Below are 26,036 nucleotides of genomic sequence, written 5' to 3' on the forward strand. Positions count from 1 at the left end.
CTTTTACAGGAAGGTGAAGGGACTTGTCCAAGGTTGCACAGTTGGTGACAGAGCTAGCACTAAAACCTGGACCTCCTGACTCGTTTTACCACAATTTAAAAAAAAGGGGGGGCTGGAGAATGCCAACACAAAACCTCAAGACATTGCTTTTGAAAATTCTTATTGTCCTCTTCTTACAAGAATGCACTTAGGAGTTTTGTTTTTGAATTGCTGTCAGAAGGTGAGATGATTTCAAATCAAGGCTAATCAAAGAAACACTGTTTTGGGGTCACAAAGGGGCTTTTTCTGCTTTTAATTTAGGGACTGAAAAGTCCCAAGGATACGGAAAGCCTGCTTTTTAACCTATTCCTGACTACACAAGTGTTTAGACTTCTGCCTCGCCTGCTAAGGACTCTAAGGATAAATAAAGAATGCTATTCAAATCCCAAGTATTCATAAACGCACATGCGCGTTTGTGCACACACACTCACATACACACAAACTGCAAGAGGAATGCAAGTTAATTAGGCGTCCCCCGTAGAATCTTTTCCTAAATTCCTTCAGACTATAAAATGTCCTTAATTTCACAACAAATATTAGCAAATGAGACATTAGTCGAATTTCAATAAAAACATTAATTACAAACCAGGATGCTTTATCCTGAAGCCTGAAGTGACTGTCAGGATGGCAGAATTTGTTTAATTTTCCTACGTGCTTGTCACCATATTTCAAGCTCCAAATCCTCAGAACCAATTTTTAATTGCAATGCTCCAATCCTTTTGCCACCCCGTTCTCACCCCAGCCTGCTCTGGTCAAGTAGTCCAGTTAAGCCCCCAGAACAATGTAGTTGCGGTGGGGACGGATAGAGCCCCCAGCTGCAAATGTAAGTTTACACCAATGCAAGAATCAGAGAAAAACAAAACCAGGCCAGCCAGGGGCTGATCATGAAATAGCCAAGATCAACCTGTCACCAGGACAGGAAGACCCCGGCTCTGCAGACAGGACAGACTCTGCTGCCATTCATTCCCTCCTGTGCAACAGTGTACCACCCATGGACCCCGCTTCCAGGGCTTAAAGACCTTTTGCACACAGTGTGGCTCCAAGATTCTGCCTGCATTTCAATAATTTGCCCACAGTTGGGGGTCAGCAGAAGCTAGAATAAAGCCCTGAAAATGGGGATTCTCCCCCCTCACTCTTGCCTCCCAGGTTTGTCCATCCTTACCAGGTATTTTAAGTAACAGAAGACCAAAAAAAAAAATTAAAAAACCTTAGCAGATATCACCGGAAAAGTCTCATGGCCAGACAACCACAATTACCCCTTAGAGACCCCCCCAAAAAAATAAGCAATCCAAAATTCCATTAGTTTTGAAGTTTCCAAACTGCTATCACACACACACATTCCACTTTACCTATAAAGTGCAAGTTTCTTCATTTCATTGAGATTCTAAGTTATCCAGCAAAGAAAATTGCAGGATGAGTTTGCGAATGTCCTCCCTCCTCACCTGAGTTATCCCGGGAGCCTTGTTGCTGCTGCCGCCGCCGCCGCCGCCGCTGCCACTGCCCTTAGCCAGGTAACCCCTACAAAGTCTGTTCAGTCAGTGCGGCTGAACAAAGATTCTGGCTTTCTTAACCTGAAAACTATTTGGGCTGTACCAAGCTCTGCTCACAGGGGGAGGTGCCTTGCAGAAAATTCAGGAGCCTTTGCCCCGCCTAGCAGTCAGAAACTGATCCAGAGTCATGAGGAAAATCTGGAAAGCACCCCTACCAGATGTGCAGACGGGATGCCCACTCCAGATCCACCCACCAGCAAACTGAAAAACCCAGGAAAACACGTTCGAAAGCTCTTTCTGTTCCAAGGAGAAATAGGACTTTTCAGGGAGGGGTCTGAGAGATTTCTGACTTTTCTGTCCCAGGGTTAATAGTGCAGACCTGAGCATGACTCGAGAGAGGACTTGGAGAGAAAACTCTTGAAGCGCTGGCAGAGTTCTTGTGGGCTCGGCCCCGTACACGGATCTGTGCTGGTGATGAGGACTTCAGCAAGTGGGTGGGAGTGAAAGAGGAGCCGGTGGGGCACAGGCAAGAAAAGGTTGCTTCGTGAAGCAACACGTTACATCTGGCCAAGGGCAGAGAGGAGGGAGCCGTTAAGAGGAAAGTGAATGGAGTTTGATTGCACGGCAGCTGTAAGAAACCTAATTTCCAGCAGTGGGGCTGTGAAGAGTCTGCCTGGCGATGTGGTAACCTTTGACCTGAAATTACCACCCTCTGCCCCATCCCTGCACCACATCTGCTGCTGGCTAGTTGAGGAGAGAGACAGAGGGAGAGAGAGTGAGAAGGAGAGAGAGACTTAGAAGGAAAAGAAGTGTGCTTGCCCTACTCACTGGCCCCAATATTTTCATGAAACAGATCTGAGCAGTTCTCTAACTCTGGTCTCTACGACCTCCTCCTTGGCACTTCACCACAACTCCCTCTGTGCCTTCTCGCCCTCTATGCCAAGATGGAAACTGAGCAACAGGTAGGGGGCAATACAAAACCCCAGAACCCGGGAGAATGAGGGCTCTCAATATTGGCACCTGATTTGGTTCCTGAGTGACAGATTTCTCAAGCAGGTATGCCCCATATTGTGGGATTTTGGCTTTGAAACCAAGGGAGGGTGTTTTGTCTGGGTTCATCAGCCATCTTTTCCACCTCCATAACTTTCCAATGAGTCGGGCATCATCGAATCTGAGAATTAGAAGAAACTTTAGGGGTTATATCTACCCTCCTGCTCAGTGCAGGAATATCATCCCGATAATCTGGAAAGCTCATCCCTCTGTAAAGCAGCTTGTTCCACGTTTGGACATCCCCTAATTGTCAAAAGAACGTATTCCTTAGGTTGAGCAAAAAGTTAGCTTTGCATAAACTATTTCTAATTCCTCTTTCACATGACAGATATCTGTCATGTCAGCCCACGTCTTCTGTCCTTCAGGCCAAATATCCTCAGTTCATTTAAATCATGCCTCATGGGACATGGTTTCCAGATCTTTTTCCATTCGGGTTGTCTGCTCAATGTGGAGCTTGTAGCTCAATTAAAACCCTCTTTTGTTTCTTGCACGAACTACTATTATTTGCCTGATTCTATGCTTATAAAATTGACTTTTATTTTAGCCTAGATGCCGGGCTTTACACGCATCCTCGATAACCATCACCTTGTTTATTTTTCGTATTTATTTTTAAATTAAATTAAATTTTATTTTATTTTTTTGGCCACACGCCAGGAATCTTAGTTCCCCGACCAGGGATCGAAACTGCGCCCCCTGCATTGTAACCACAGAGTCTTAACCACTGGACCACCAGCGAAGTCCCACTTTGTTTATTTTTTTATTTCAATTTACCTCCCTTATGATTTTTCTAGATGTTGAGTCTCTCATCTAAAATATCATATTCTTTATACCAATGTTTCTCAACCTTTTTTATTTCCATTTTTACACCTCTAAGGAGCCTTCTAAGACATTTTTCTCTAATCTCTGCCCGTGAAACTTTAATAACACTGATATGCTGTGTATATGTTTATTTACTCTCTACAGGTCTGTGCTCTATATGTAAAAGGTTTTTTTCCCTCCTCAAGAAGCAATTTTGCCCTCTTGGGGGCGATATCGCCTCCATTGAAAGTGCATGCTCTGTATCACCAAGTTTCTTTTATCTGCATATTTGATCAACTCGACTAATAAAAATATTGAATGAGAGAGAGTCCAGGACGGAAGACTGCAGCATGACCTTAGAGTTCTCCCTTTATTAAAAATCATTTTTAATAAGGTTGTTCAAACTTGAAGCAATCCATATAACTTCTGCTACCAACCAGCTCCAATTTTTCCACCTTCTCCACGAGTATAGCGTAAGACTTTTTCAAATGTCTCACTGAAATCCAGATACATTACACTACGGTATCCCCTTCATCTACCCTTTTAGATATCCATTCAAAAAAGGAAATGGGCTTAGTTAAGCATGACTTGCTTTTAGTGAGCTCATGCTTACCCCTAGTGATTTCCGCTCCCTTTCTAAAGCCTCAAAAATGATCTGCTTAATAGTGCATTCTATGCTTTTGCCAAAGACCAATGCCATGCTCACTGGTCTGCAGTTTCCAGGATATACATTTTGCACTCTGCAACACCAGCCCCCTCCCCTTCAATAAAACTTGGAACAACGTTTGCCTGCCTCTTTGCGTCTCTCACCTATTCCCTTTGCCATGATTTCTCAAAGGTTACTAAGACTGGCTCTGTGATCACATCTGCACATTCTCTCAGTAGCCTTGGATGTAATTTGTCCGGGCCTGGAAACTTGAACTCATTGAAGGCAACTAAGTACTCCCTTATTATCTCCTCATCTATCTTGGGCTTTAATTCTCTTTCCAGTTCAAAGATCATGCTCCTTGATGGAGAGGTTAAGTAACTTGCCCACAGTCACACACCTAGTAAATTGGCAGAGCTGGAATTTAAATCCAGCCGTGTCTGACTTTAAAGTCTGGCTCTTAACCGGCATGCTATCTAGCTTCCAAGTATCAAATGAGTGGTATGGCCCACGAGTGCCATATGAGTTCCAAAGTGGGAGAGAGCTCTTCCAGCAAGAGTAGCCAGCACAGGCTTGGTAAAAGAGGTGAAATTTGAACTGCATCTTTAAGCGTGAGTGGGATTCTAATAGGAAGAAAGGAGTGATGTGTGCATTTGTGGTAGGGTGATACAGGAGATTGAGGATAGCATCCCAGGCAGGGGAAATAATAAATAATCGCCACTTTGGGTCTGCCTCATAGTACATTTGGTTGATCATTATGAACACTGAGTGACCACAAGTGGTCAAGAGATAGCCAGGGTGTCCCTGCCTTCTCTCAGTAAGTAACGATTCAAGCTCTGTTGCTTACTAGTTGTCGTATACCCTTGGGCAAGGAACCATCCTCTTGAGCCTTGCTTTCCTGCTCTATAAAATGGGAATAATAATGAGCCTACTTTAGAGGGCTGCTGTGAAGATCCAATCAGCTAGTTAACACATGTAAATTACTTAGAGCACTGCCTGGGGTACAATTGGGGCTCAATACATATTTATTACTGTCATTGCTATTATTACTGTGATTCATTTATTCATTCAACAAGCATTTACTGAGCTTCTACTATGTGCCAGATACTATGTTAGGTCCCGGGGATATAATGGAGAGCAATAAGAAACATGATCTCAGCCCTCAATGAGTTAAAGACCAGCCATTCATTTATTTTGTGGAAGTTTTCAGTCTGTGCTATTTTTTTGTTTGTTTCACATTCCGGGTAAAGTGGTACATTTGACTTATTCTTGAACAAGTTTTGACCTCCTTCAAAAGTTTGTGGGGATAGTTGTAAGAATCGTTTTGATTCAGTAGCCCAGGATTGGTAGAGCACGTTGGTGGCTACTCTGTCCAAGATGCTATAAGATTCTGGTTAATTCCATCTCAACACACACCCAGGTCTTGGAGTCTGCCCTTTTGCATCCTCCAGCGGCATTCCTCGCCCGATCTCTTCTCCCATCTCGGGCATTTTCCACCCCTAGGTTGTAAAATCGACTTCCCCTATGGGGAAAATCCAGCTGCACCCGGTGTGGAGTGTGGTACGGCCGTGGTGTGGGGCAGCATTTGGTTTTGGCTAGCTGACTGCAGTCCCTGCTTCTTTGGACTTTACAATCCCCCCAAGGCCAGTGAGAGTGCGAACAGAAGCCACGGAAGAGGTTGGACTGTCAGCTTCCAAACCAAATAGCCTTGGGCCGGTGTGGGGTGGAGTTCAACCAAGACTTTAGGAGGGGGTAAATTGGATGTCTTCCCTGTTGGCCTGGTTAACACAAAAATAGTCTTCACTGGGCTGTCGGCAGAATTTCCTTTAATTAGGGGAAGCAACTCATTTTCCTTGTCAACTAAAGGGCTCTAGTTTCTTAATATTAGTCAAAGGAAACCTCTGTCCCTAGTAATAGAAATAAATGGTTACGGTGGTTCCTAATCTCTGACTATATTACACCTGTACCCCTCTGTTTGGTTACCAAGGCCCTTCCTCCACCATGGGATGTCATTTTAGCCATTTCCTGTGATTGATTTCCCCACTACTCCTTGGTGCTGGTCTAGCTGGCCTTTGTGTTCCAAATCTCAAGGCTGGACGTTTTCGGAAACATCACCACCACTGATGGGTGAAGGGGTAGGGAACTCAGGGTTGGGATGGTTGGGTGGGGATGATTCTTTGGATACAGCTGGCATTCAAAACTTAAGCATACACTGTAGCTGAGTGTCAGCCCCAGAGAACTGAGCATTGGGTACCAGGTGAGGGTGGGCGAGGCCATAAGCAGAAGGCAAGACAAGAAGTCAGGAACTGAGGCGACCCAGAGCTCAGGTCAGGAAGCATGATTCAAGCCTCCCCCTGCCCCCATGTTTTTACTCAAGATGTCCCCCTACTGGGACTGTCCTTTCTCACTCCTCCATCTAGCCAAGTCTGGCTTATCCTTTGATTCTCCAACCTTACTTTCTCCATGAAGCCTTCTTCCTCCCTCACTGATCTCCAACCTCTCTGACCAATCATCTCACTCTGAGTCAGTGTCATATCCCACAGGGTTCTTCGTAATCATTCTCCAACTGTTTCATGTGTGTACTTGGGTTTCCTCAAACTGCAAACCCCTTGAGGACAACAGCTCTGGCTTTTGCACTCCCCACAGTGTGAAGCACAGGGCAAGGCCCCAGGTAGATGTGCAGTAAATACTTGGCAATGGATTCCAGAGACATTCGGAATGGAAGTCAGTAGCAACTTAGCAAGACTCCCTGAGATGGACCCATCACACACTCACAGAAAGTGCTTAGAAAATCAAGCAGAACTGTCTTCTGGGATTTCAAAACTTGAGAAACAGGGGCAGTCTGAGGGGAATGATAGTATTGGGCTGGCCAAAAAGTTTGTTCAGGGTTTTCCATGAGATGTTCCAGAAAAACGCGAACGAACTTTTTGGCCAACCCAATATCTCTTTGGCAAAGCTACATATCCATCAATAGCCCTTTGAGTGCAGGGGAAAGCTCATAGAATTAGAACAAAAAGGGTGGAGGCAGCCTTGAGCTGTCATTGAGCAGGAGAGTGAAGGAAAGATTGGGAGGGGGTTAAAAACAAACAGAATTATGAAAGTTTTCCAACATGGGGGAAAGGACTCTTTTTCAATCCCAATAAAACGTCATTCATCTGGGCTCTACTAATCTAGGATTTTTGCAAAATTGGACTAAGGGAGACTGTAGCTTGTTATAGGCAGATCTTGAAAGAAAAGAGCTGCTAAACTAATTAAGCCTCCCCAATGTTGGGAGAGGGCGTGAGGGACGGGACAAGGTCCTGTTTGACTTAGTTAAAAGAAGTCTTCCCAGTTCCCTCCTAGAGCTCTTCAGAAGTCTCATTAAGCTAATTATAAGTCCCAGTTGTACACTCATTCTGGTCCTATTTTCCCCTTGTTGTAAATACTTAGGAGTATTCAAACTGCATTATTAAAATTTACAGTTTCAACTTTTCACTATTTTCGATTCATTCCCCCTCCTCAGCTGGTGTCAAGAAAGAAGGGACTCTGGAAAGCCCCAAAGTACTGGGAGCTTTCATGTGCTATCTCATTTAATCTTCACAAAAACAACTCTGCACAGAGGTTTTGTTTTTCCTGGTAAACAAAGATAGGGGAGATGCTGAGTGGAGGGGGGGTGATGGTGGTGGAGGTGATGGTTATGGAGTGTTAAGTAACCAGCCCCAGGCCATGCAGGAAGGAAATAATGGAGCCCTGTTATTATAAAAAAAACAATTCTCCCAACTCCAAAGCCCTATGGCTTTCTCCTGGCCCGTGTTGCCTCTAAATTGAAAAAAAAAAACATTGACTGATAGGAGATTCAAAGACTTCTCCTGACAAATCTTGCTTTAGTAACTCATTTAAAGTGGCCATGAACTCATAAGAACACACTGTCAAAAACAGAGTTGATATTCATAATAGCCGAAACCTGCAACCAGCCCAGATGTCCTAATTTTAGAACTGGAGAACAGATCAGTGTTTGCCACTGGTGGGGAAGAGGGTTGCAGGAGGGATGTGGGTGCAGTCATGAAGGGTAATACCACAAAAGATCCTTGAGGTGATGGTACTGTTCAGTATTTTGACTGTGGTGGAGAATACACGAACCCACGTGTGATAAAATTGTAGAGAACTAAATGCACGCACAGATGGGTATAAGTGAAACAGGAAATCTGAATAAGATCTGTGAATTGTATCAACATCAATATCCTAGTTGTGATATAGTAGAGTTTTGCAAAATGTTATTAAAAAAAGCTGGGGAAAGGGTAAACAGAATCTCTCTGTATTAGTTGTTAAAACTGCAGGAGACTCTACAACTATCTCAAACATTTCAATTTTAAAAACAAAAGGAGTGAAATCATACGGTATTTGCTTTTCTCCGTCTGACTTATTTCACTTAGCATAGTACCGTAAAAGTCCATCCATGTTGTTGCAAATGATAAGAATTCATCTTTTTTATGGCTGAGTAGTATTCCACATCTTTTTTTTTAACATCTTTATTGTAGTATAATTGCTTTACAATGGTGTGTTAGTTTCTGGTTTATAACAAAGTGAATCAGCTATACGTATACGTATATCCCCATATCTCCTCCCTCTTGCGTCTCCCTCCCACCCTCCCTATCCTACCCTTCTAGGTGGTCACAAAGCACCGAGCTGATCTCCCTGTGCTATGCGACTGCTTCCCACTAGCTATTTTACATTTGGTAGTGTATATATGTCCATGCCACTCTCTCACTTCATCCCAGCTTACCTTCCCCCTCTCCATGTCCTCAAGTCCATTCTCTAGTAGGTCTGCGTCTTTATTCCCATCCTGCCCCTAGGTTCTTCATGACCGTTTTTTTTTTTTTTTAAGATTCCATACATATGTGTTAACATATGGTATTTGTTTTTCTCTTTCTGACTTACTTCACTCTGTATGACAGACTCTAGGTCCATCCACCTCACTACAAATAACTCAATTTCATTTCTCTTTATGGCTGAGTAATATTGCATTGTATATATGTGCCACATCTCCTTTATCCATTCATCTGTCGATGGACACTTAGGTTGCTTCCATGTCCTGGCTATTGTAAATAGAGCTGCAATGAACATTGTGGTACATGACACTTTTTGAATTATGGTTTTCTCAGGGTATATGCCCAGTAGTCCCACATCTTCTTTATCCATTCACCCGTTGATGAGCACTTTGGTTGTTTCCATATCTTGGCTACTGTAAATAATGCTGCAATAAACAAGGGGGTGCATATATCTTTTCAAATTTGTGTCTTCATATTCTTTGGATATATACCCAGAAGTGGAATAACTGGATCAGATATGCTAGTTCTAGTTTTAATTTTTCAGGAATCTCCATACTATTTTCCATACTAGCTGTACCAATTTATTCCCACCAACAGTGTATGAGGGTCCCCTTTTCTCCACATCCTCTCCAGCATTCTAAAATTTCTTTCCTCTTTGATTATAGCCATTCTGACAGGTGTGAGGTGATATCTCATGGTGGTTTTGATTTGCATTTTCCTGATAATTAGAGATGTTGAACGTCTTTTCATGTGCCTGTTGGCCATCTGCATATATTACGCTAAGTGAAATAAGCATATATTATGCTTAGTCTAATAAGTCAGAGAAAGACAATTACCGTATGATTTCACTCTTAAGAGGAATTTTAAAAAGTAAAATAAATGAACAAACCAAACCAAGCAAAAACAAACATATAGATACAGAGAACAGAATAGTGGTTCCCACAGGGGAAAGGGGTGTGGGGAGGGCTAAAGGAGTGAAGGGGGTCAACTGCATGGTGACGGATGGAAACTAAACTTTGAGTGGCGAGCACACTGTAGTGTATACAGAAGTAGAAATACAGTGTTGTACACATGAAACTTATATAACGGTATAAACCAATATTACCTCGATTTTTTTAAAAGGAGAATATATGTAGTAGGGAGGTTTATATATGCATCAGATATATTCTGTCTAATCAGACAGAAACCACTTTTGAGAGATGGAGTGCCAGTGGTCTGGTAGAGCTGAGCAATGTAGCCAAGACTTGGAGGTGGCAGGGCTCTGGGCTCAGGGAGAAAGTTCACAAAGGTCACTGAGCCTGACTGACTACAAAAGAATGGGAGTGTGGTGTGAAATTCACAGGAACAGATTTCATGCTTGGGGGCCTTTCATTCAAGGCCATAACTTTGCAGGTTCCTCTGCCCTTTTCTGGGAGACTGAACCCTGCTCCCAGACAGGTGACTAGGATGGGCCTCAGCCCAAAACGGCTACATCATTTGTGAGGCCCAGTGCAAAATGAAAATGCAGGGCCGCTTGTTCAAATTTATAAGTCATTTCACGACGGTGATGGCAGAGCATTAAGCCAGGCCCGGGACCTCTTGAAGCACAGGGCCCTGTGTGACTGCACAAGTCCTGGCCCCAGTTAACATTTCTGCTAGATCCCCACAGCTGCAATGTCTAGAGAATACGGACCAGCTCCCACTCCCCAGCCCCTCCCTGCTGGTCTGGATTGACTGGGATGACTGAGGTCTAAGTGGCCCTTTGGAACCTATTACTGTGAAGTCACAGTGCTGGGCACTTGTAAACTCCCTGCTGACTGATCTAGAGCAAAAGAGGGAGGAGGGTGGAGTCCAGAGGGGGAAGGCGGGCTGGAAAACCCTGGGTGCCCACTGGCGAAGGGAAGCTGGTGGGTGAGAAGTAGATCAGGCTGGTTGACCATTCCTGACGTGTACGATGAAGGGAGCCCTAAACTAGGGCCTGGAGGCCTGGGCTCAAATGTCAGCTCTGCCACCCCTGGGCAAATTAACTGATCTCTGAGTGTGTCCGTTTCCTCATCGATAAAATGGAGATACTAACAATAGTACCTACCTCATTGGATTGTCATGATGATCAGATGAAATCCTGGATATAAAAGCACTGGGAAAACCCATGATGTATAGAAATGTAAGACATGTTTATTACACACACATCCCAAAACCTCTCCTAGCAGGTGGTGACTGACTTGCTCTAATGCCTAAGATGAGACATAAGGTTAAACTTCATGGCCCAGACTTCTGGTTTTGGCCAAAACAGAGGAATACCGTTCTCCCCTCCTTCCCTCCCAGGTCTTCCCTCCTACAACTAAAAAACACTGGACCTACCACAACAAACAAACATAGGAAGACTGAAAGGTGAGAAGAAAGCAGGCAACCTAAGGACCTCAGGACTTGAGGAACAACACAGCCTTGAGTCCCCTGGGTTTTCTTACTTCCTCCCATATATTCCAGATAGGACTCTGCAGAAACCCCTACCCAAAACTTCCAACAGGCACCAACCAAAAAAAAGTTCTAAGGAAAGCCCGTTCCTCCTAGTCAAAGGCCTAGGAAAAGGGTCATCTAATAATAGAACACATTTTGGGGGGCACTTCCCACCCTACTCCAACTAAGCATCAATGGAACAATGGCACACCACTCCCCTGGGGTTTCAGTGGAGCTGAGTGGGGAGCTGATCTTCTATGCCCTGCTACCAGAGTAGTCTAGCTGTGCGGAGTCTCCACGCCCATCCTGCAGGGAGAAGACTGAACAAGGCAATGTGAGGCAGGGTTAGTGGGCCTCAACGAGCAATTACAAATTCTTCTGAAACAAATGAAAAACATGGGAAATCCCAGGACAGAAATAGAAAATGTAAAGAAGAACTAAAGGTAAATTATAGAACTGAAAAACACAATGACAGCAACAACAAAAATACTTACTGGATGGGCTCAATAGTAGAGTGGAGATAACAGGATAGAATCAGTGAATGTGAAGACAGATGAATAGAACTTACCCAATCTGAAAAGCAGAGAGAAAATAGACTGAAAAAAAAAGTGAACAGGGCCTCAGGGATCTGTGGGATAATAGCAGAAGAATTAATGTTTATATCATTGGAATCACAGAAGGAGAGAATAAGGAGTGTGGGGCTGAAAAAATATTTGAAGAAATAGTGGCTAAGAATTTTCCAAATTTGTCAAAAGATATAAACCTACAAATTAAAGAAGCTGAGTGAACCCCAAACAGAATAAGCCTAAAGAAATCCAAGGCACATGATAATTAGACTTCTGAAAACTGGAAGTCATGGTCCAAAGGAGAGAGTAGGTTTGGGGGAATTCAGTACGGAAGATCTTCAGGGCTGTCAGTCTCCCCTTTCTGCCTCTTGCCAGGAAAGGAGAAATCTCAATTACTTCAAACCCTAGCTTCCTCTGGGCTCTATCCCCAGCCCCACTCATCAAATCTACCATTCAGTGATTCAACAAACATTTATGAGCACCTAATATTTACCAGTCATTCACCTAACTGCTGGGGAGACAACAGTGAACCAGCCGGAGTCCCTGCCCTCATGGAACTACAATCTAATAGATGGAGACAGACACACAGAGAATGTGTTGGGAAAGAGAGTAATTAAATAGAGCAGTAGCTATTTAGATACACACTTTTCCCAGAAAAGGTTCTTGGACATTCAGATAATTCATTCAATGTTTGTTAAGCACTCAAGCACTCACAGTATCTGAGAACCTGCTGGACCTTGGAGAGAGAGACCATAGTCATTCTTGTAGGACAGGATTTCTCATCTTTGGTACTATTGACATGAGGGACTGGGCAGTTCTTTGTTGTGGGGGCTGTTCAGTATGTTGTACCATGTTCAGCAATATTCCTGGCCCCCTACTGACTGGATGCCAGTAGCATCTTCCAAGTTATGACAACTAAAAATGTCCACAGACCTGGCCAAGGTTCTCATAGAGGGCAAAACCACTGGGTGAGAACCAGTGCTGGAGGAAAAACTGACAAGTGGACAGATAGTTGATAGAAAATATGTTCACTGCTAGCATAGAGAAAGCTCCCTCGGCTCCCACTGCTTACAGGATACGATTGAGATTCTTCAGCTTCAAAAACCAGGCCCTTCAGAGGTGGCCTCACTCTCCATCTCCAGCCATATTTCCTGTTGTGTGGCCAAAGCTTGCACTATACGGTGCTCTAATCATCTTCAGAACATGGCATGACTTTCCCTTTCCCCAGGTCTTTCCAAGTGCCCTTTTCTCTACCTTGAATACCTGACCCTGGCCAGCGACCTCAAATGGCATAGCACTCCTCTTAAATCTTTCTTCGAGGTGTTTACCCCCCTTTGAGGACAGGGATGGTGTCAAGTTCATCTCTAGCCCCAGAGCCTGGCATAATGCTTGCTCCTTGAAGGAATGCAAGGATATGGAAAAGAGAGAAGATTTGACTGGCCCCAGTTCTCAGATTGCCTCCATGCTTCCTGGAAATGAAACAGTCACATTCATACAACCAGGCTTGTTAAGGGTGAATATGTGTGGGATGTATTAACAATGATAGAGCATGGGAGGAGGATTCATGTGATGAGGAATTTGAATGGGGCCTTGAAGGATAAGTCTGGCTTTGATAAGATGAAGGGGAGGAAGGAATAGCTAAGGGATGGGGGTGGGAAAAGATAGTGGAGCACAGCACACTCAACAAAAACCAAAGCCCAGAGAGTACAGGCCTGAGACCTGCCTCGTGGTACGCAAGAGGTCTTCTCCCACCTTGAGGTCTGGCTAAATCTTGGCTCCTTTAAGCAGGCAGCAAAGGGAGAGGGTTACAAGAGTGGTGGGAGTTTGGGACTAGTGGAAAACATTGGGAGTAACAGGTTTAGAGAATGAACACAAGCACACTGCCCCCCAAATGAGCTGATATTCCAAGCACAGGAAGCAAATTCTTCCTTAGCACCTCTGCTTCAGCTGATTTTGATGGAACATGTGTCATGCACAGTGTGCTTCCTGTATATCATCATGTTTAGTTTTCACAATAGTAAGATGGGTCTTTCTGTGGCAGAGCTGAGATTCAAATCCCGGCTTTTGGGTGGAAGGCCTGGCCACTTCCATTGTGCCATACTGCCATGGTTAGCTGGGCCCAAGTTTGGGGTCTGGAGGCAATCTCAGTGAACTTCTTCCTTCCTTCCTTCCCTTCCACCCTCTATAGAGCTCTAATCCTAAGTAAGACACCCTCTTCAGAAGAGCATACATACCCTCAGGAACAGGGCATGCACAAACACTTCCAAGACTGGTGAGGGAATTACACCTCGATACAAGGATTCCTCTGGAAGATTCCCAGGCTGGTGCCTCATCCCTTTGGAGCCCCTTGCCCTAAGTGAAGTTCAACTGTGAGCTGTCAGACAAAGGCCTATGCCTGGTAGCTTTCTTCATGCCTTGGTGCCGCTTGGCGGCTGTGCCCCAGCACGGGGACCATGGGAGACGTCAAGTTGGAGATGTCAACAGTGGGTGATGTTGCTGCTTCCTCTGACAGAAAGATACTCAGCATAGTTTTTCCTATTTAACAGAATCCTACTTGGAGAGTGAAACTTCCTAAAGCTAGAGAACCATGGGAAGAAGGTCAGTAGCCAAGACACAAGAGCACTCAAAAAAGCCAAACACTTATAGTGAGGATATCAGTTTTTGAAGGCATCTAAGGTGCTTACTCCAAGTCTTGGTGAAGGTTCCTGTGGTTCTGAACTTAGAATTACTCTTCTGAAGGCTGACTTTGCATACAACTGAACCCATCAGCTCTTGGGAGGAGGCAAGCGTGGTGGGAATGAAAGGGGGCACCAGGGGCTTCCTAAGCGGCCAAGAGAAAATGTGATCTGGGGACTCTCTTGTCATGCGGGCCCCCAGCAATGAGCTTCTTGCTTCCCTTGAGGTGAGGGGTAGTGCCTGTCCCTCAGTAGGGAAGACCCTAAGGCTTCTGTAGTTTGTGACTTACAGAATGTGGGTGCATTTCTCCTTCTCTCTCCCCTTTCCAGAAGCTGAGGAGTGATTGCTCTCTACCAAGTGGTACTTTGTCCAGCTTGGCCTTCAACCAAGATAGTGCTTCCACTCTTCATTTCCAAACAGTCCCTGCAGTCTGGCCCCCACCAGGAAGTCAGACCTCTTCCTTTCCCAGCACTCCTACAGACATTCACTCTTCTCCTCCACCCCAGGGGCACTTTGCTCAAGCTGCGTATTTCTGTTTCTCTGTCAGAGCTTTTCCCTATAGAATCTTCAACCTAAAGAAACAGGGACAAACCCTCCATCAGCCCTTACTGCCTCTTGGATCATGTCTAAGACCCGGGAACAGAAGGGAGCAACCCTGTGCCAGGTGCCTTACATGCATTATTTCATTCAATTTCTCCATTAGCCCAATGAGGTAAGTACGTTCATTTCCCCATTTTAGAGATGTGGAGACTGAGGTTCAAAGATGTTGAAAGATTCAACCATAATTTTGCAGCTAGTAAGTAGCAGGACCAGGATTTGAATCTATGTGCTTCATTCATCACACTTTTACTATAATTGTCTATTTTATTTCCTATATCCTCCAGTAGATTGTGCGTTTTTAATTTTTGTTTTCATTTTGCAGAATTTAGAATTGTCTGGAACTTCTTCAGCAGTAGATGAGACTTGAGCTGGGCCTGAAAGGATCATAGTGCTTTGAGAGAAAGTAGGTATTTGGGGAATGGGGTAGAGAGATCTGCAGCGTTTCAGGCCCTGAGTCAGCCAGATGGAAATGTGGTGTGTGTTGGGGATGAGCTTCAGGAAAGAACAGCGAGGTGGATTGGCGGGGCTGGGTTTCAGAGTTCATGTTGGCAAATAATGGGAGATCAGACTGGGGATAGCCTAAATCTGGAGGAGTGAGGAGTTTACGTGAGTTCCCCAAGCTGGTATTTGTAGACACAGGAGGCTGACTAGCCAAATATAGTTGTAGACGGTCATGGATTAGTTGACTGGGGCAGCTGGGAAGGCTGCCACTGAGAATGGGTATAATAGAAACTTCTTTCGTACCAAGCTCCTCTGGAATGGAGACAGTGAGCAAGGGCCCACCTAGGGCAAAATGATGTGCCACGGGTCTCCTCACCTGCATGTTTCGCCCTCCTCCCTTCTCTCTCTCTCTCTCTTTTTTTTTTTTTGGCAACACCATGTAGGCTTGTGGGTTCTTAGTTCCCAGACCAGGGATCGAACTCGGGTCCAGAGCAATGAAAGCCGAAGTCTTAACTGCTGGACCACCAGGGAATTCCCATCACCATCCTTTCTCTTTGGATGGCAATAGAGCCATCCTGCCTTCTCCATGCAGAACTCTCACCTTCTATCACTGGCAAAGTCTCACTCAGGACCGCCTTCTCTACGCAGCATCTTTTTCTCTTACTTTCCTCCATCCAAACCATATCGTTTTTTTCCTCTGGGCTCTATCATGTTACAAGCGTAAATCTGATAGAAAAATGCACAGTAGATGTTAACGGTTGATAATGTCTTAATAACGTTTTAATTTGAATGGGAGCTTACAATGCTTTTGCTAGAAGCAGGGGTTATCAGGGGACTTCGGGCTGAGAGAAGAGGGCGATGGGGATGGGGTGAGGATTGGGGTAGAGGTGGGAATTTGAGAAGGGGGTATTTGGGTGACCTTTGCATAAGGATAGTCCTGGTTATTTCTTAAATATTTGAAAAGGGGCTCTCCCCATTCCCCTCCCTGCCCCCTCCACGTTCTGCCCACCTTGTTCCTGCATTCCAGTATCCTTCCAGGAATAACTGTATTAATTAAAACAACCCTTAGATGCAGAGAAAATGTCCAATTTGGTTTGGGGATAGGAACTCTTCCTGAGTTGTCAAGGACCCCACAGAACTGGAGCTGCTGCTATGAGAGCTCATGTTCACAGCTCCCTTGGACACTAAATTTAACAGATGGGACACTTCAATCCAGGCCACAGTTGTCAAAAACCACAGTTTAAATCAGTCACAGACAACTGTTTCATTCCCCACACTTGCCTGGGTGTAACAACTGCAGGAATGCCTCTGCTTAAATTACACCCAGTGACACCACAGGGAGAGACATGTCTCGGCCGCATTCATTCTCTGTCCTTTCTGAGCTTCTTTTATAGCAGGGGTCAGTGCCCTTTCCAAAATGGGGTGCCAGGGCTCTGAACCATGCTCTTTTATCGGCCCGGTGCATGTTGGTGTATATATTCAATCATGCCAAGGTGGGAGGGTGATGAGGTAGGAGGGAGAGGACAGAGCTACACTGAGTGTTGCAGAAGCGAGTGTTTAGCCAAGGATTAGCCAGAAACGTGGCAGCCCCGGGTGATGACTTACAAAAATAAATGGTGGGGAGCGGTTCTACCTGTGGCCCGTGACCTGTGTGCCTGTAATAACCAGTCTGTGCTTCATCACCGGCTGTCCAGCCGCAGGGTACCAGCTCCTGCATTATGGAATCCATTCATGCATGCATCCACCCAGGCATTTATTGAGTGACTGCTCTGTGCCATATGGTGTGCCAGGCACTGGGAACACAGACATGAATAAGATAGTGTCTGCCCTTAAGGAGCTCACAGTCTAGTTCCCAAGAGTTCAACTATTTACTCAGCCTAGAATTCACTGCTGTTCATTCCACTAGCACTTGCCGGTGCCTGGCACTGCACCGCGCTGCTTGGTGGAGGTGTAGAGTTACAGAGAAAAATAGGACCAAGTTGTTGACCTCAAGAGGATTCCAGTTTAGTAGCGTAGACAGACACATAGACGTGTCCATTTGTATTCCATGTGGGAAGGGACGTTTGGCTTAGATGACGCCCTCTGACCAAAGATCCTCAATCCAGAGGCAGCATGACTTAGAACTGGGGAGCAGGGGATCTGGGGGAGGCAGACTTTGCCTGAGACTTGTCCTGTCACAGCACCAGACATCTAGGTAGGGGCTTGGTAAACATTTGTTATTTTTGTTTGGGGAACAATCTCTTTCATCACTCCCTTTGCATGGGGGGAAAAAAAAAAAAACGAAACACTTCAGCTAGTGAAATAAAGCAGGGAGGCCCCCTGATGAACAGATTCTGTTCTACTCGTGGTTCATGGGATTTGGAGCTTCTTCAGCTGATAGTCAGCCTGTCAGAGCTTCCACTACCTTGTACTGGCAGTTCTCAATCTGGAGGTCTCTAAAGGGAGTAAGTGGTGTTCTTAAGCTATTTTTTAAAATATTTTTTAAAAAGCCTAATAGAAATGGCACATTCAGCCAAGACAAAGCCACAGAGAGCTAAGTACAATATCATGTTTCTTTGCTTTTGACTGAAATCATATTAGCTTGGTGTGGTTATCTCACGCAGCTCAGAAGCACTGAGTGAGTAAAAAATTGGGAAAATGAATTATTCCATAATAAATGTAGCTTTGCTAGATAAAAATTTTTCCAAATGTGAGGCCCGCAGGGGAAAAAGTAATAAAAGGGATCCTTGGTGGTGAAAAGGTTGGAAATCACTGGCCTCTACGTCTGGATGCCAAAGTTTGGCTGCAGATTCAAAGCCTATGACCACAGAATCCTGGGATTATTGGCATCTGACACCCCTGATGTGGTTCCTGTTGGAAAAGCAAACATGCTCCCTGCCCAGCTTTCTAAAGTGTTATACATTAACCAGCTTACAAAGCACCATTCACGGGTGGACAGGGTTTTTTTGGATGGTGGTTTACTGTGTTTTTGTACCTGCAGTGAAAGAACATTTCAGAGGAAGCATAGGCTTGCCTGAAATCTACAAAGCTATGCTATTGCTGGACAAGCGCAGAGCTCCTTGTAACTTACAGGGCTGGAACAAGCTGTCCACACCTTTCTCCTCATCAACAGCCTTCATCCAGTACCTCTGAGAACGCACATTCCATGAACACACTGGAAACGGGCTAAGAACATCCATCGGGTGTAAGCGAAAGAGGAGGGACTCTACAGGCTGGGGAGGGAGGGAGGAGATTTGGAAGTGGCCTGGTCAGAGAATCATTCCCACTCTTCCCATTGTCTGAAAAAGTTTTCTGGAAGAGGCTCAGAAAAACAGGGGAAAGTGGAGCTGAGGTTTCTACAGAGAGAAGGAACTCCCCGAAATATCGATTCCAGCCCACATTTAATATTTTTTAAAGACTGTAATTGTGATAAAATATACTTAACATAATATTTACCATCTTAATCTTTTTTAAGTACAGTTGGCCTTTGAACAACATAGGGGTTAAGGGGTGCTGACCCTCTGGGCAGTTGAAAATCCACCCTCCATATCCACAGTTCTGCACTCACAGATTCAACCAACTGAGAATCATAATACTATAATATGTATCTATTGAAAAAAAATCCATGTATTAGGTAGACCTGACAGTTCAAACCCATGTTGTTCAAGGGTTAACTGTACAGGGTTCAGTAGTATTAAGTATATTTACATTGTTCTGAAACAGATATCCAGAAATTTTTATCTTTGCATGACTGCAATTCTAGACCCATTAAACAACTCCCCTTTTCTCCTGCCCCCAGCCCGTGGTAACCACCATTCTACCTTCTGTTTCTATGAATATGACTATTTTAGATACTTCGTAGAGATGAAGCATACAGCATTTGCCTTTTCATGACTGGCTTCTTTCACTTAGCAGAATGCCCTCCAGGTTCATCCATATTGTAGCATATGTCAGAATTTTCTTCTTTTTCAAGGCTGAATAATATTCCATTCTATGTTTATGCCACATTTTGTTTATCCATTTGTCTGTCTGTGGACACTTGGGTTGCTTCCACCTTTTGGCTCTTCTGAATAATGCTGCTATGAACATAGGCATGCAAATATCTCACTGAGACCCTGCTTTCAATTCTTGTGGATATATACTCATAAATGGGATTAATGAATCATATGGTAATCCTATTTTTAAGTTTTTGAGGAACTGCCATACTGTTTTCCATAGTGGCTGCAGCATTCCCAGCTGCAATGCACAGGGTTCCAATTTCTCCACATCATTGCCAACGCTTGTTATTTTCTGGGTGTTTTTTTAAATAGCAGCCATCCTAATGGGTGTGAAGGGGTATCTCATTGTGGTTTTGATTAATAATTAGTGACGTTGAGCATCTTTTCATGTGCTTCCTGGCCATTTGTATATCTTCTTGGGAGAAATGTCTATTCAAGTCCTTTGCCTATATTTTAATTGGGTTATTCGGTTGTTGTTGAAGTGTAAGAGCTCTTTATGTATCCTGCATATTAACCCCATATCAGATATATGATTTGCAAATATTTTCTCCCATGCCATATGTTGCCTTTTCACTTTGCTGACTGTGCCCTTTGATACTCCAGCCCACATTTTTAAAAACAAGGAAAATATGATAAAATGAAGAAAGAACCCAGCAGGAATGATGCCTGCGGGCCTCATTAGGTGATTTCTCCAAGTCCTTTGAACTCTGTGTTCTTGAATTCCAGCTCTCCTGGTGATGTTCCTCCCAAGCTCTTTGTACACTGCTTTGTCTTTACCCCATTAGCTCCAGACTGCTTCTAGAGAGAATGTGCCCCATTCTAAGTACCATGTGCCTTTAACACCCCATAACTTTCTTGCTGCTTCCTCCATGCCTGTGAGATGTGCCTTTTCATCCTGCAGCATCTTCAGCCTTGGGTGTTGTAATACAGCATCCTCAAATACACTTGCAACCTCTCTGCCATCCCAGGCAGAGACGAGTTTAAACTCTGCTTTTGTGGCAGCCATAGTGGTGGGACTGAGTGTAGAGGCCATTTGATGTAGGTATCAAAATTTCTCTGAGGAACAAGGTCTAATGGAAAGACCATCAAACCATCACTTCCTGGCTGTGTGACTGTTGACATGTCACTTCACCTCTCTGAGCCCCCATTTCCTATCTGTAAGCATGAGGGTAGCACACCCACCCTGCTGGTGTTTGATGAGCCTTGTTCGGGATAAAGCATGTGCGGTGCCGAGCTCAGTTCCTGGCGCATCTCGGGAGAGCTGGGCCGTTGGTAGTTTCTCCTTCTGGGCCCAGACCCTTCAGCCAGAAGGAAGCTCACCCAGCCAGGGCCGGGTCCACACAGAGGCTGCACAGCGCTGAGGGGCGGGAACAGAAGTCCCTCAGCCGCCTCTGGCCTCTGGTAGCCCTGTGCCCCAAAGAGCCCAGGCTGCGTGAGAGGCTGCCACTGCCCAGCAGGAGGCCCCCAGCTATCCCTCCCTCGGTGACACCTTTCAGTGGCCCTCAGCTCTCCCTGGCCTGGAGTTCTTCCTATCCTCTGACTCACTTCCCTCTAACCAGAAATAAAACCTTTTCTCCCTCACCTTCCCACAGATTTCATCCCTTACCAAGCCCTGTAGATTCCCCGTCCTGCTCCCCGGCACTGCCATTACCCTTGTCCAAGCCGTTATCAGTTCTCTCCTGGATCAAGGACATCAATGCCCCGGGCAGATGCTCTCCTTATCTCCTGTTCCTGGGTCCCTTCAGTCCAGTCTCCACAGGGCAGCAGCAGAAAGGATCTATCTACAACTTTTATCTGCTCATCTCACTCTCCTGCTTAAAGCTTTTAAATACCTCCCTGGGTGCTCTTCAAAGGGGAAGTTCAAACTCCTTAACGTAGCCTACAGGCCCCGTGTGTTCTGGCCTCTGCCCGCCTCTGGCTTCATTGCTCACGGCCTCTCCTCCATCACACTCCACAGTGCAACCATACTGGATTTCTTTCCGTTGCTCCAACTAACTTTTCTCAGGGCTTTCACATATTCTTTCCCCTAACCTGGAACATTCTTCCTCCCTCTGGCTTTTATTCATCTGTAAGTTTCCGTTCAGATGTCACTTTCTCTGGGAAGGCTCTCCTAACTCGTCCTCAGGCTGAATTAGGTGCCCTATATGATTCCCCTGCCGTTTTGCATTTTCTCGAGTCACACTGTGTTATCATTACTGTCTCCCTTAGCTAGACTTGGAGCTCTGTGAGGTCAGGGGCCGTGTCTGTTTACCCCCCAGGGCCCAATACAGTGCCCAGCATGAAGCATGTTGTATGTTTGTCAGATGAATGAATCCCGATTTCCCTTTGCAACGTGGTCTTCATCCACTCACTCCCCTGCCCTCTACACCCCTCCACCTCACTGAAGGACTTTCTGATCCCCAGATACATTGGACGCGGATCAGACCCTTTGCCTTTGTGCATACAGGTCTTTCTGGCTGGAAGGCCCCTGCCCTCCCCCCGCCTTCACCAAACAAACTCCAACTTGTTGAAGCCTCGGCTCAAGTTTCATCTCAGTGAAGCCCGTGCCTGAAGGGGACCATTAAAATAAAGATTTACTCTAGGCAGGGTAATTCTTAGCTCATTCTTCATCATTAATGCTTTATTATTCTAACTCCAATATCTAGCAGCCTTCATTAGCCCACCCCAGCAGCCAAACTGCCCCTCCTCTGGGCTCTCCCATCTCCTTGCAGCACCTCCATTATGGCACTTTCCCAAGGTTTTGGGTGATGGTTTTTTGTTTGTTTGGTTAGTTGGTTGGTTTAATTTAGTTTAGTTTAGTTTTTTTTTTTTTTTTTCCTGGAGGAGGTAGGAGGACATTGTGTGACCTTAACCCTCCTGGCTCCTTGTAAGGGGACCTTGGCTCATTTCTTCAATTAAAATGAGACATAAATTCTGTCCCCTCCCCCATCCTTTGTCCCCTCCCTGCTAGTGTGTCCACTCATTACTGAGACAAACCAGGGCTGCTTCCCTTTCAGGAGGCATCATTTTTCCAATTAGCCTTTGATTGGAAACAGTACCATTACAGCTGGGCTGCTTTCAGTGACTGCTGGTGATAGGCAGCGTGGCCATATGGAAAGACCACCGGCCCAGGAGTCCCCAGTGCTAGCCCATCTCTGCCTCTACCCAAGCGTCTGGATGTGGGTAACCTCCTTTCCTTCCCTGGACCTCAGTTTCCTCCTCTTCTGAACGATGAGGAGTTTGAATGTAATGTTTTGCTACTTAAAGTATGATCCGTGCACCAGGAGCATGGAGCAGCCGTGGGTAACTTGTTAGAAATGCAGAATCTGTGCCGCACCCCAAACCTTGTATATCAGAATCTTCTTTTTAACAAGATCCTCAGGTGATTCAATCCACAGTAAAGTTTGGGAAGCGCTGGGAACTTCGCAGATGAGAGAATCACTGAGGCTCTTGTTAAACATACAGTTTCCCCGGCCACTGTCCTGGAGCCCTAATCAAGTGGGACTGGGATGGGGTCCCAGTACTTGTATTTGTGACAAGTACCCCATGTGACTCACATCCCTGAAGAAGTTTGGGCAACATTGGACAAATGGTTTATAAGGGCCCTTGCACCTTTGACATTCTGCAATTCTGTATGCAACTGGTTCACTACTGGGGATAGTAAATAGTGATACATAATGCAGACCCCTAGGACTTACCCTTCTTTAAATTGGGTAAAGTATTTTTAGAAGCATCTAGGGTTGTGCAGGTGGGGGGTGGAGGGAAGGAAGAGGGATTACAACAACTTAAGCCAAGTCTTCTTGATTGGAGAAAATCAGTAGCCTCCGGGGTTCAAAGAGAAATTACCTGCTTACTCAAGACTGTCTCCTTGAAGCAGTCAGGCTTGATACAATCAGGCTACCTGAAAGACCCTCTTGGAGCATTGAAAAGGGAGGATTAGAGATAGAGGGGGCAGCGTCTCTCTCACACTGGCGATGGGATCGAGGAGACGGGGCCAGACAAGTTGACAAGGAAACCTGGGGAAAAGCCTCTCCCGGAAAAGAGTCACATTTTCCAAACCCTCATTGCGGATGTGTGTCCTGACAAGGGATGTTTTCCCATTTGTTGAGTGTATTTATATAAAAACTTTAAGAAAGGTCTAAAAACGAAATCACATTTAGTTATATGTTTAACAAATCACCTTTATTTGGAAAAAGAAAAAAATTACCTAAGATCAGGACGGCCCTGGAAAGTCCAGGAGAGGAAGTCGCCAGTTTTTCTCCACGTTTGGATTTGTTTTTCTTATAAATATGCCTTAAGTTCCGTTGCTGGTAGGTTTTGGCTACATCTGAGATTTAGACAGGTGGAGAGAATGTGGAAGGGCATTCAGAGGGTATTTTTCTGGGCAGAGAAAGAAGGGTAGACTCTGTCAGCAAGAGTGAAGTGTGAATGAGCATGGCACAGCCAGGGCCCAAGTCAGGGGAGGAGCTGGATGAGAAGGAGACTGCTGAACTGTCCAGAGCAGAGGACCAAGTCTGGGCACAGCGGAAACTAGGACAGAATTGCTCAAGTCCGGGCTTTCCCTTTTTCACATTATCCCATATACCCAGTCCGGCCACCAGATCCAGACGCTTCTATATCAATAGCTCCCTCCTCTCTACCTCCACTGCTCTGGCCTTAACTCAGGCTCTTTTCATGTCCCCATCTGGACTCTTGTAACAGTTGCAAAGATCCATTCTCAATATGTCTTTACGTATGCAAGCTTTTTCTCAAGCTTGAGAAGGCCGTCTTCCTTCAGAAAACTGAATATAAAGAGATCTTATCAAAGTCAACAGCCTCTTGAGTCTTAGTTCTACTGGGCAAGATGCAAACTGCTCTAATTCAAACGGCCCATGAGCTCCTATAGGCTACTTAGATCCTCACTGAGTCCTGGTGAAAAGGAAGTGGAATTCACAAGAGCAGGGGTTCTCAAGCTAGAGAGGTTCTCAGAATTCTCCAGAGAGCTTATAAAAACAGGAATCGCTGGGCCCTACTCCCCCAGTTTCTGATCCGGTGTAGGTGGTGTAGGACCTGAGGATTTGCATTTCTGGCAAGTGCCTGGGTGGTGCTAATGCTCTGTGAGCACCTTGAAGGTAGAAACCCTGCTTTATCTCTATATCCCCATGGCCTTTGCATAGGGTCTGGAGTGTGGGAGGCTTTCAGTAGCCACTGTTGAAAGAAGGAAACCATAAAAGAGAGAGAGAGTGTGTAGTACTCCTAGGAAGAACTTCCTTCAAATACCAAACACCTTTTTTCTTTCAACTTAGCTCATACTGGTTTCTCCATTTCCTTATTCTTTTAGTCTAAACCAGTGGTTGCCAAACTTCTAGAGTTCACAGATCATCCAATTCGAAGAAGAAAAGAAATATCGATTTGATTTGAGCCTCTCCTAGGTTTACTCACTTTTTAGTTTGCCTTGTTAGGACATTAAAAGACAAACACACACGTGTCTTCTACCATGACCAACATTTCATAAAAGAAAGAACATTTTAATAACAAAAGTGTTAAAAGGCTATGATCGCAAAACAAAAGATAGTCCTTTAAATGGAGTACATTTCTTTCTATGAAAAACCACATGATATTTCCTTAGTTTTCTCTTTCCACCACAATCTGGTGAACGTTTTATTGCAGATTACCACTGGGTGCTGTACCAGCATTTGGGAACCACTGGTCTAAACCCACCCAAACTATAATTCCTCCCAGAACCCTGTGTACAGGGCCTATTACCTCAGGTAATTTTTGGTTCTCAGGGAGGGCCATTTCTCATGCTATTCCATCTGCTTGGAATGCTTGCCGCCCACCTAGAAAGCCCTTAATCTGTTCTCAAATCCTGCCAGTTCCGTGATGTTTTCCTGACCTTCATCATCCTGGGACATTAGCTGTCCCGCACTTGGTGTTTCCATAGCACTCGCTCGTTTGCACTGGGCTCATTTATTAACAGGTCTAGGCTAGAACTCCTGGAGTCCTAAGACCAAGACCTCGATCTTGCAGATACCTTGGCAGGGAACCTGGAACATAGTTATTGCTCCAGAGATGTTTTGATAAAAACCATGAAAAGGAGCTGGACTTGATCTGATGGGCAATAGACAACGATCATAAGTCCCTGGTCAGAGGAATGACACAATCAAAATGATTCTTTAGAAAGATTTTTACTTGCAGTGGCAACCAGGATAGACCAAGGTGGGAGAAAGTGACACCATGAGAAATCAGTGATGAGAAGGGCCTGATGATATTGGGGATGAAGACTGGCCTGGCCAGTCTTATTGTTGTATCTAACTTTTCTTTGGATTAGGAACACTAAGAAGTCCTCCCCATATACTTTCATTGTCTCCACCAGAGTGATGGTCACGGGGCTAGTTGATAAAATACTGTATGGAGGAATCATCCTCAATCATCTTAGTCCTTGCGAATACCTAGGCTGCTGGCATCTTTGCTTCTCCAGGCACAGGTCAGATGGGAGCTGTAGGGTTGGCCTGCCCAGTGAAGTTGGCCAAACTGTTTTCCAGGATCTC

The 26,036-nt window shown here is 45.0% G+C and overlaps 1 protein-coding gene across 1 annotated transcript in view; it reads right to left on the minus strand.

Moving 5' to 3' along the window:
* The window catches only part of CAPN6 (calpain 6), a 49,527-nt gene extending 28,596 nt beyond the window's left edge, over positions 1 to 20,931 (minus strand). Inside the window, exon 1 of the mRNA XM_082377725.1 lies at positions 1,482 to 20,931. The gene's annotated coding sequence lies outside the window, so the exon portion shown is untranslated. The remainder of the gene's footprint in view (positions 1 to 1,481) is intronic.
* Between the last annotated feature and the right edge of the window lie 5,105 nt (positions 20,932 to 26,036).

The sequence above is a fragment of the Balaenoptera borealis genome (assembly GCF_965194805.1).
Source record: "Balaenoptera borealis genome assembly, chromosome: X".
Classification (NCBI taxonomy): Eukaryota; Metazoa; Chordata; class Mammalia; order Artiodactyla; family Balaenopteridae; genus Balaenoptera; species Balaenoptera borealis.